Below are 4896 nucleotides of genomic sequence, written 5' to 3'. Positions count from 1 at the left end.
TCTCTGTCCTCTACCCTGTCACTTTTCACACTTTCTACATCTCCCTCTTTCTAGCTCCCTGTCCCTATGTGTTAGTTCTTCCCTATGTTTCTTGTACCCTGTTGCTTTTACAAAATTTTCTTTCTACATCTACCTCTATCCCGCTGTTTCTATTTTTTTCTTGGCTATGTTTCCTTTCCCCTGTCACTTCAGAATTTTCCCTGTCCCTTGTCTTGTCTGTCTTGTTGTCCTGCTGGTCCCTTCTGCCTCTCTCTCCTGCTCCCTGTCTCTCTTATTTATTCCTCCATCTCTCTGTCCCTGTTCACCCCCGCAGTCTTTCTTCTGCTCTCCTCTCTCTACACAGTTGTCCTGCTCCCTGTCCCTCTCTTGTTCGCAGCATCCCGTTTTCTGTCCCACACCTCTGTGTCCCTCTGTCCTTCCGCCTGCTTTTCTCTTCTCTTTTCTCCCTCTGTCCTGCTGCATTTGGGCACTGAGCCTTGCAGCCAACTCGCCGCCAAGATTTCTTACGTGCATTAATGAATAAACTTTTCCTGCCTCGTCTGTGCCCCTGGATGTGTTTGCAGCCCCTGGGTGCAGAGCCTGTGGCTGTGGAGAGGTGCAGGGGAGGGGGTGATGTGCTGTGGGGCTTTGGCAATGGCCCCTATTGCTGATGGGCTCCAGCTGGGGCAGCCCCAGGTGTGGCCAGTGAGGCTGAGGATGGGGCTGGCCCTGCTGTGTGAAGGGGCTCTAGCTGTAAAGGGGGCTGCCTGGGCATGCCTGCTTGAGAAAGCTGATGAAGGGGAACGGGCTGAGGAGGAGTCCTGCAGGCAGGTGCCTCCTGCAAGGAACGGCCAGTCTGTGTGGCGAGGAAGGATCCCTCCGAGCCGTCCCCGACAGGGCAGACACCAGCACGCAGTGCTAGGAGCTCAGTGCCTCTGTTGGCTACGTGGGTGAGCCACCAGGTATTGAGGAAGCCTTGCGGAGGAGGAGCATGGAGGTGCCCGCTGCATGCTGCTGAATGGGCGAGGGTCCGGCGTGCAGCACTGCAGAGGAGGAAGGGGCAGAGGCAGAGAGAAGCGTCAGGCGGTGAGGTCTCCTGCCGGCACCAGGAGCTGTGGTGAGTCACGCGTCCTCTCCTCTGTATCCTGGCCCATCTCTGCCACCCTTCTCCAGATGTCTGCCTGCCTCCCTTCCCTCTGTCTGCCTCTCTGCCCACCTACCTGCATGGCTCCCCAAAACTTGTTATGCTTCTGCCAACTCTGGAGAATACGCCATTGCATTTTAAATTTTTTCTATGTGTCTCTCTAGCCAGCTCCCTCTCCCTATTTTTCAGTTTTTCTGCACTGCCTTGTGGCCTATTACTTTTAAATTTTCATTTCTATATCTCCTCCCTATCCAGCTCCCTGACCCTATGTTTTTTTAATATCTCCCTCTGCTCTGTACCCCATTGCTTTTCAAACTTTCTTTCTATGCCTCCCTCTATTTGGCTCCATTTTCCTATTTTTTATTTCTGCTCACTCTTTCCTTCACCCTCTGTTTGTTTTAAAATTCCTTTATATGTACGTATCTCTCTCGCCAGCTCCGTGGCCTTATTTTTTAGTTCTTCACCTGTGCGATTTGTACCCCATCGCTTTTTGAATTTTCTTTCTATTTGTCCCTCTATCTTCCACCCTGTCCCCTGGCTTTAAAATTCTTTCCTGTGTTTCCTGTACCCCGCCACTTGCTCTTTTTGAGTATCCCATTATTTGTCTCCCTGTCATTATTTCTTAACCTTTTCCTATTTGTCCTGTTCCCCATTGCTTTTTCAATTTTATTTCTATGGCTCCCACTATGCGGCTTACTGTCCCTATTTTTTTAATCCGCCCTTCTGGGTCAGGGAAGGGTCTGTCCAGGCATGCCTGCTCTGAGGGAGCCGATGAAGGGGAACTGTCCAAGGAAGTGAATCCAAGGGAGTCCTGCAGGCAGTTGCCTCCAGCAATGAATGACCAGTGCCTGCAGCAGAGGAAGCATCCCTCTGAGTGTCCCTGACAGGAGCGCCTTTACCAGCACACAGTGCTGGGAGTCTGAAGCGCCTCTCCATCGTGGCTGCACGGGAGAGCCCGCCGGGAAGCTTGGTGGTGGAGGAGCGTTGAGGCACCTGCTGCCGAGTCAAGGGGGCAGACAGGCAAAGCATTAGGGCAGCGAAGGTCCCCTGCTGGCTGCCAGGAGCTGCGTCTGAGTCGCGCGTTTCTCTCGTGTGCATCCTGGTCCACCTCTGCTGCCCTTCCCCGGATCTCTGCCTGCCTGCCTGCCTGCCTCCCTGCCTGTCTCTGCTTCTGTCTCCCTCTCTGCTGTGCCCACCTACCTGTCTGGCTCCCCAAAGCTTTCTGTTATTCTTCTGTGAACTCTGCCCTGTACCACTTCACCTAGTAATTTTTTTCTGTTTCCCCTCTTTGCGAGCTCCCTCTCCCTATTTTTTCATGCTTTCCCCTGTATTTTTTGTACCCCGTTGCATTTTAATTTCTCTTTCTACATTTCCGCTCTCTGCAGTGCCTTGTCCCTATATTTTTAATTCCTCCCTCTGTCCTGTGCACCCCATAGCTTTTAAAAATTTTCTTTCTATGGTTCCTCCTATCCATCTCCCTGTCCCTGCTTTTCTAATATTCCCATTTCTTGTGCCTGATCACTGTTTAAATTTTCTTTCTATGTTGTCCTCTATCCATCTCCCTGTCCCAATGTATTTTAATTCTTGTCTATGTTTCTTGTACTTAGTTGCTTTTTAAAAAACTCCTTCTAGGTCTCTCTCTCTATCAGGCTTCCTTTCTTGATTTTTAAAATTATTCCCTCTATTTCTTGTACCCCATTTCTATTTGATCTCTCTTTTCAAGAATTCCTGTTACCTGGCTCCCTTTCCCTGAATTTTAAGTCCTCCCTTTCATCTGCATACCTCCTCGCTTTTAAAATTTCCTTTCAATATTTCCTTCTATTGTCATCCCCGTTCCTATTTTTTAATTCTTTCCTGTATTTCTTGTAGCCTGTTGCTTTTAAAAATTTCTTTCTATGTCTCCCGCTATCCGATTCCTTGTCCCTATTTTTTAATTCCTCCCTCTCTGTCCTGTACCCAGTTGCTGTAAAAATTTCTTTTCTATGTCTCCATTTATTTAGTTTCCTGTTCTTCTTTTTATTTTTTTCTGTCGATACTATCCTCCGTCAATTTAAAATTTTGTTTCTATGGCTACTTTTAGCCAGTTCACTGTCTGTATTTTCTAATTCTCTCCTGTCTGTCCTGTACCCTGTTGCTTCTTTGATTTTCTTCTTATGTCTGCTTTTATCAAGCTCCCTATCCACAGTTTTTAATTCTTTCCTGTGTTGTGTACCCTGTTGACTTTAAAATTTACTTTTATGTGTGTGTCTATTTTTTTCCCATTCTTAGTTTTTGATTTATTCCTGTCTTTCCTTAAAGCCATCACATTTTACATTTTCTTTCTACGTCAAAGTTTATCTACTTTGCTGTCCCTATTTTTTATGGTTTGCTGTCTATCCTGTACCTGTAGCTTTTAAAATTTTCTTTCTATGTCTCCTTTAACCAATCCACTGTCTTTTTTATTTGTTTCTCGTCTGTTTGCACCTAATTGCTTTTGAAATTTTCTTCCTATGTCTCTCTGTATTTTTCTCCCTATTTTTATTTTGTAACTTTTCCCTTGTCTTTCCATAATGCCTCCGCTTTTATAATCTTCTTCCTATGTCTCTCTCTCTCTCTCACCCTACCCTTATTTTAATTTTTTTTCACATCTTAATGCCTTTGCTTTTAAAATTTTCTCTCTGTGTCAACTTTTAACCAGTTTTTTTTACCCATTTTTAATTTTTTTCTGATTGTCCTTTACCCAGTTGCTTTTATAATTTTCTTTGTGTCTACTTTAACCATTTTACTGTCTTTATTTTTAAATTTTTCCGTCTGTCCTGAACCCTGTTGTTTTTTTAATTTTCATTCTATGTCTATTTTATAAAGATCCCGATCCATATTTTTTAATTTATTCCTGTGTTGTGTACCCTGTCACTTTTGAAGTTACATTTCCATGCGTATTTTAACTTAAAAAAAATTTCAAATTTTCTTTCTTCATCTCTTTTAATTTGCTGTCCCTATGTTTTAATTTTTCCCTTCATTTCCCTAATCCTCATTGCTTTAAAAAATGTTCTTTCTACACCTACTTTTTTCCCTTTGATGTCTTTACTTTTAATTATTTGTTCGCTTTTCTCAGTGCCCTCACTTTAAAAATTGTATTTCTACATCTCTGTTTTAGTTTGCCGTCACTGTTTATTAACCTTTCCTTATTTTCTTAATCACCATTGCTTCTAAATTTTTCTGTCTGCTTTTATTCCAATTGCTGTCTTTATATTTAATTATTTCTTCTCTTTCCTTGGTGTCCTCGCTTTTTAAAATTTTGTTTTTGCATCTCTGTTTTAGTGCACTGTCCCTAATGCTGATTGCTTTTTAAGTTTTCTTTCTATGCCTCCTTTTATTCCGTTCACTGTCTTTATTTTGAATGATTTCTTGTCTTTCCTTAGCACTGTCGCTTTTAAAAATTTCTGTCTATGTCTGCATTGTAGTTCAATGTTGCTACTTTGTACTGCTTTCCTCTCTTAATCCTTTGGCTTTTAAAATTTCTACTTGCATCTTGTTTGCTGTCATTGATTTTTAATTATTCTTTCTTGTTTTTCCTTAGTGCCATCACTTTTTAAATCTTCTTTTCCATCTCCATTTTAGTTCACCAATGGGATTTTAAAATTTTTTCCTTATTTCCTTAATCACCATTGCTTTTAAAAGTTTGTCTGTTTTTATACCATTTCCTGTCTTTATTTTGATGTGTTTATCTTTAATTATTTTTTTGTCTTTCCTTAGTGCCCTACCTTTTAAAATTTTCTTTCCACAGCTCTCTC

Source organism: Nipponia nippon, unplaced genomic scaffold (genome assembly GCF_047370975.1).
Source record: "Nipponia nippon isolate SJK-2023a ecotype South Korea unplaced genomic scaffold, ASM4737097v1 scaffold_129, whole genome shotgun sequence".
In the NCBI taxonomy this organism is placed as follows: Eukaryota; Metazoa; Chordata; class Aves; order Pelecaniformes; family Threskiornithidae; genus Nipponia; species Nipponia nippon.
This window is presented reverse-complemented; position numbering follows the sequence as displayed.